The sequence below is a fragment of the Bactrocera latifrons genome, unplaced genomic scaffold (assembly GCF_001853355.1).
Source record: "Bactrocera latifrons isolate USDA-ARS-PBARC rearing strain unplaced genomic scaffold, ASM185335v1 scaffold_155, whole genome shotgun sequence".
Taxonomy (NCBI): domain Eukaryota; kingdom Metazoa; phylum Arthropoda; class Insecta; order Diptera; family Tephritidae; genus Bactrocera; species Bactrocera latifrons.
Window position 1 is genome coordinate 554789 of NW_017535019.1, and position 7294 is coordinate 562082.

Consider the following 7294-nt stretch of genomic DNA (forward strand, 5'->3'; position numbering starts at 1 on the left):
AAATAATAATAATAAAAAATCTGTAAACATTTCTCAAGGATTTGGAACCACAATTCCATTTCTTTTTTACAGACTTTTTAGCAATTTGTCATTAAATTTTACACCGGTGTCCAAATTAAGCCATGGTCACAACATCGCCTACTTTTAAGGGAAATCACATATCTCGAGACTCGCCAAACTGAAATGTTTATATTACAGTTTTAAAATGGGCGAAATCAGATTACAACCTACTTCTCACATAACACAATAATTTTTTTTTTTTTTTTTTAATTCATTTGAAACCTTCAGTTTCTCACTTTCCAGTATATAAATTAAGTATGAATTAATATATCAAGATAAACCTTTGCACTAATGTGAGGTGTGCCAGACAATGACCAAAAATTGACTCCCACTCAGCATGGGGCAACACTACACTCTCCAAATTACATTTGTATTTTTATTGATTCATAATTCTATCAACCATATATAATGCGCCCACTCATATTCTTTTTATTGGTCGTCGCACAGAAAACATTCCCTCACTGCCAATTAAGTTGAACGTTGACTCATTAGCGAATAGATTGTCCAAATTAAATGCTCTTTAGTGAATTTAGAACGCTTAACTTTTGTTACCGAAAACATCGGTTTGTATGCGGGACGACAACTTCTTAGTGAATCTTTTAAGAGGCGCTCACGCATACTTTTTGTGGATATTTGCAAAGTTTATTGTTAAGATATATATATTTTTCTAAAGCAATATTTTAGTTGCGTAAGTTATGGCCCCCACTGTATATTATTGAAACTAAAAAAGAGCTCTTTCTTGATTATATTATGTCTAAGTGTCACAAATGGTTTTGAATAGGGTAACTACTTTCCTTAGGCTCCATATAAGTTATATAAAAATTTTCGAATTCCCGGTTGACTTTATACTTTTTTACATAAAGTCAACTGTAGAAGCAGAAACACTTTGTTTCTAAATATAAGAGTTCCTAAGAACTTACAATTGATTTTAAGAAACCTCGATTTATTTAATATTACTTGAATCATTTGTTTGAAAGTAAAATGGAATTTTACGATAAAGAAAGTGAAAAGTATTATGGAAGACCTAGCAAACATCCAAAAATGTTGCGTTTGAAATTGGGGGTCCATATTAGGTGAACTTCTGAACCAACTTTGATTATGTTCGTACTAAAGTTATGTACTTCTAGAAATTCAAGGAGTGACATATTCATTTGCAGCTCAATACGTAGAACATCTTATATTATTCTAATCTTCTAAATATGGTTTGCACGTTGCCAAATATTTAAGTAATAAAAGCAACTGCACAATTGAACTTCAGCAAGATGAAGACCAAAAGCACCCATTTCAACTTCTAAGTCCAAGACGCTTGGAAGCTAAGCTACTAAAACAAAAGTATGATAGAATTGTTGTAGAGTGTAGCTCACTTTCTCAATAAACGAAGAATGTGCAGAAATGTATTAGATATGTACGTTAAGCCATACAAAAGGCTAATGCCAGTGTTTTTCTCCTTTCTACTGTGACTCTACGCCAAATTTCAGGTTTCCAATTTGACTTGGTCCACAACGAGAAATACCAAATGTCATCAATACATCTCGATGTAAATATTATTGGTTATCGCTTGTGCGAACAGACAAGTGTATGCTTTTTACAAGCTGTTAGAATTAACTGCAGAGTAGTAGATCACAGAAAATTATTATATCTGCCGTAACATATAAAATAAAAAAAAAACTAACTTCGAGTATCACGCATTCTCAAATCGTTGTACACAGTATAGACCAAAGTGTTTTAAGTGTTTAATAAGAATCTGCAAATATATATTTAAGTCGCCACCAGCAAGCAAATACTAAGCCAACCCAACGTTTACTTGAAACCAGAATATTTCCACACACACACACACAGTTTCTGCTCACGTCAGCTGCCGCTATGTACGTGCAAATATTTCGCAGCAACGCTGTTGTCATTGTGGTTTTGTCAATCGCCAATATATGGCAGCAAAGTGTAAAATTGTAAAATTACACAGACACATATACAAATATACGCACACGTATATGTATAAACAAGTGTATGTTGGCATATCGATTACACGTGTATACACTTCCGAGAGTAATTTGCGCCGTTGTTGTCAGCGCTGTCGCCTTTGCTCGCCATCAACGCCGCTGTCAACGCTTTGAACAAAACTACATGTATGTGTGTCTATGCGACACATGTAATGGTGTGCGTGCTTGCATGTGTGCCATGCCATGTTACAGCCAAGTGACTGACTGACTGACTGCGGTGGCTGGTGTGCCACAGACAGACAATGCTGGGCTGTCGAGCATTTGCACACACACACACAAGTAGGCATAACTGCTTACTGTAAGTTTTTCAGTTAGTGCGTCATAGCCGCCGTAGGCTTAGGTATTTGTGGCACGTGGCTTGGCGTTGGCGCAGTTCATGGTTTTGTAATTTTCATAAATAACTTTTATTACTCGCGCAAGGAATGCGCGCTGAATGATGCTGATGCTACGTGCATGTGGCAAGCAATTGCCGTAACAAACATCAACTACCGCAGCGGGCCAACGCACGGCAGCAACAGCATTACAATAAGCGTATTTGCAAACAACGGAAAAAATTCATTTCTCTTAAATATCAACCAACCACCGTTGCTGACATTTTGGCCCTTTCAACAACCGAAGCGTTCGCCGCTTTGCCGCAACCGCAAACAACGTGCAACATTTAATATTTTAGTATTATTTTTATGTTGAACGTTTTATGTTGCCACATTTTATGTCACACAGATATGCGTAAGTTACTCAAAGTGTATGTCAATGTTCTTGTAAGTTCACAACGTTACTTATATGTAAGAGTCAACATTACATACGTGATACGATATTAATGACGGCAAAATTTACGAGCCAAGTTTTTATAACAAATTTACCGTCGCTCTGCGGAAACTACAAAAGTAATCTATCATGGATTTAGGAATAAGACTTTTAAAGAACTGATTGAGCTTGTTGCGCAAAGATAGTAAAACATTGAACTTAGTGTGCAAAATATATTTTTGGTTGAATTTGCAGTTTCTTGCGCAGCTTATTTGTATGGAAGGTATATGAGGCAGTAGTCCGATCGAAAAAATTTTTTATAGTACAGCAGGCTTTTCTCAGACAATTATCTGCGTCCAATTTGGTGAAGATATGTTGAAAAATAAAAAAGTATTCCACACAACAACTTGAGTTTAATATATCCGTTTGAGTGGCATCTTTATCTTACAATTATCCGATTTCGGTGTTTCTAAGATATGAGATGTTTGGTGGGAAGAAAGTAGCGCGGCCAATATTTTAGAACGAAATCTCAAAACCTAAGGGAGCAGAAGGTGCATACACAGACAGGTAGACGCACATGGCCAAACCGATTCAGCTGGTCCGAATGTAATAAAACGTAGTGCACAAAAAGACCACATCAACCTTCCTAAGGTAATAGTTCCTAAAATTCTCATACAATTCATAGCTGATCTAAGTTCGCACTGATTTATGTAGTTCTTTGTGAAGCCATAGACAAGAAGAACTCCTGTGCTCGAACTTATAAATAAGCAAAACGCTTAGTTTAATTTCCATTCTGCCAGTTCGGTGAGACGTCTGAAGGTATGCGCTCCCAAGTGTTGAAGTTTTGACCTCCCGTGAGTTCCTGCCTGCGAAGGCCTAACCCCACGGTGCTTTCTATTGCTAGAAGCACATAAATCAAAACAATGCGTTGATCAGCGCGCCAAAGCATAAGTGCATGCACCTGCACTATACCTTGAAGAACCAAAGCATGAGTGCTGGCATATACACTTATATTTTGGTTCCAATTGGTTAGGGTGGGACTCCATAAGCCACCTTGATCGGGTTCGAGGCCGACCTAAAACCTCTGCCGTACTCTGGGTCCGGCACCCGGCCGCAATTCGGATCCACATTGGACTAAATACCCTGCCTGCATTTAGGTTTAAACCACAGCCACCACGAATCCCCCCAAAGGGCCAAACCCAATGAGCAGATTGGAGTTTCCTCCAAGGGCACCACGTTTAAGTCTTTGGTATGACTTTTGTAACTTTTGGCTGCTACCAGTTTGAGTCCATAGTAATCTCACTCATGACTGGTGACATTTGTTGCTTGAACAACAAATGCCTTTATATTAGGAATTAATATAAAAATTATAATATCATTTCAAGCTAATATTATAGCACTTATCTGACTTTGACAATGTTGACATTTAAACAAAGACCTGAAATGTCAGACATAGTGCATTTTCATTTTAGTCGCCTCTTACGACAGGCATGCCTTACCACGGGTATATTCGGTTTCCCCCCCAACCTGGAGGGGTCCCCCCTACCCGCAGGGGGATCCCAAACGCGGGACAGTCAGTTGTTGAAATGAGTAGAGAGCAAAGAGATCACTTGATCTCTTGCGATCGATGTTTTTTTGGCTTTTGTGATAGCTTTTGCCCAGCGCTGGCCAAGCGAGCCCAGCTGTATAGTAAAAGAACACGTGATGAGAAGGGAGCACCGACGCGCTTTCATTCTAACAATAGCTGTTGTAGGTTCTTTTTTTTCAGGCTCATTAGATTTACAATTTCCTGCAGTCTCGCTATGGCCTGGTCTTATCACATAGACACTAAATGCTACTGGTAGCGAGGTTAGGCACTCCCTGACCAACCTTGAACATGTTTAACTCCTACAAAGACTTTTAATACAATTTCTTTGCTTTCAATTGATTTCTTATTAACAAATTTGGCACATTCATGACTTTCAATATAAGTATTACTTAAGTGAGAGCAATTAAAGTGCAGGGAAGATGCTGAGTGTATACTCCTCCGTCGCTCTTACTAAATAATTAGTTCTCTTCTAATGTACACTAAGATTAAATTACTTTGCAAAAATACTACATATTCACTTCAATAATCATACTGAGTTTCTAATGATTATTTATCGAATTACATTCTTACCAGGAATATCTAGAATGAGTCAATAACCACTCTGAAATCCACATTAATAAGTCCAATAAGGCAGTAAAGTAGCTTGTAGGAACATCTTAGCGGAACACCTCATATATACTGCTTTTGTAGAGTCTTCTATTATCTTACTTACTTACTCCTACACACGCATACACACTTGAATGTAGAGCGTGGCCAACAGACCCGAAGCTTTGCCTTGTGACTGCCAATTTATACGCAGAGTTTGTATGTGCGCGTCTTGTCATCAGGCATTGCATTACGAACGTGTGCATTGTCATCGAGACAGCTTGGACTTTGCTTCATTCAGATATTTCTTGGTACTTGTTTATTGTTTTCATATATCCAATAAGTAAGTTGCCTACAAGACGTTGTCTAAAACTCAATATATACAAGTAGGTACATATGGCAAAATTTCCTTATAAAGGATGTCTTTTTAGAGGCTCAGATGACTTATTTGAAATAACTAATAAAAACTAATAATTTCGGTTGAATTTCGAAGTGAAAATTTCTTCCATTTTTACTCTCCTTACTCTAACTAAATAAAGTCCTTTGTATGCCGGAGCCGAAAAGCTTTTCTTAAAGTGTAATGTACCTGAACGCTGACGTGTCCTTTAAAATTGAGATTTTTATGCAAATTTAAACTGTTGAAAATTGTCAAATTCGCCAAGACAACTTAACTCTAAGAAATGCTCTTTTTAAAAACACACGCTTTATATGCAAAATACTACATATATTTCATACATATGTATACTAATTGCATTGAAATCTAAGAGGCCTTAACACAAAAGTGTTTGTTATAACTAATAAACTCTTAAATTTGGGGCACCAATTGAAGCGCAAATAATTTTCAAATATCATTGCACGAATGCCAAATTTATACTTGTTAAGTATTTTTTTTTTTTAGAATCATCAGCGAATATTTAGTAAATTGACACAGTGCCATTTGGAATTCAAAGAAATTAATTGGCGTGTTAATTCCACTGCAGGTTTCGATTGTCATTCGCAAAATTTCCCAAATAAATTTCAAAATGATTGATTGAGCTTTGACTGCCTGCTACTGACCCTCAACGTGTTACTCTCAGGCCGAGTTTGCTAAATGAAATGGCTTAATTCAATTAATCCGTATACGCGTAGCTATACAATAGTATAATGAAAGAGTAAACGAAATTTTTGAAAAAATTTAAACGACAATGGCGAATGTGTCAAATACAGTGCATTGGGAAATAATTGATGGTAGTTTTTGCTTTTGTTGTATGTATTTATATATTATATATATGTACTTATATATATGGCGTAGAAAGTTATCCGAACTGTTGGCAGATCAAATCTAATAAATTTTTCTGTAAAATTCGACGCTTTCATTTCAAAGTTTTCCACTTTATTAAGTTTAAGTTTTTTGTAATAGTCATAAATAACCCTATGGAATACCTAATAGATTAAGAATTTATAGATTCCATTTATGCTTTCGATCACGTTGAAGTCCCTGAGCACAGCAGCAGAGAAAGCCTTTTTTTTTGTTATGTAAATAATACACTTGGAAACAGCGAATAGCTTGCTAAAAACAAATTTTTTTCAAATTTTTTCTATACAGTCAACAGATTATTTGAATAAAGTATATATCAAAAAGTATAATAAAAAATATCAAGATCTTACAACGCTTTAATTCCGCCCTTTCTTTCCTTATATGAATGATAAACTTTGCTGAAGATAAAATATATATACAATAAAAATATATCATAATTTATACTAAATCCGAGACGTATTTAAGGTCATATATACATATAGCAGCTCTTATTATTGTCGCCCTTTGGCTGAGCTAGTTTTTATAAGAAAATTTACTCCCACTAGGGCAAAAGTTGGTACACGTATGCCAATATTTATTCTGCATTTTTTTCACACATTTCTCTAATACTTCTTTCCTGCCGCGTCACGTACTTGCTGGCCTTTTATACATATATATATACACGTGTGTGTTGGCGCTTTTTGGCCACTTGAGAAATTTCTTTGCTGGCGCATAGACACTCACGTCATTTGCAATTATCGCCACAAGTGCAGTCGGCGCATCAATGACAGGTGTTGAGAAGCTGTTTAATTTATTGGCAATACAAGTCGAGCTTTTTAGTGTAGACTTGTTGCTGCTTGTTGTTGTACACCATTGAGTTTGGCTATGTAATGCAATTTCGCTCTCGTCTGGCAATAGTAGTGGCACGTGACAGGGACGCGCCTGCTTTTTCTACTATCGGGTGATTTTTTTGAGGTTAGGATTTTCATGCATTAGTATTTGACAGATCACGTGGGATATCAGACATGGTGTCAAAGAGAAAGA

At 36.5% G+C, this 7294-nt stretch overlaps 1 protein-coding gene across 1 annotated transcript in view; it reads right to left on the reverse strand.

Moving 5' to 3' along the window:
- The window catches only part of LOC108966090, a 158759-nt gene that overhangs the window by 1418 nt on the left and 150047 nt on the right, over window positions 1-7294 (reverse strand). The gene's annotated exons all lie outside the window — the stretch shown is intronic.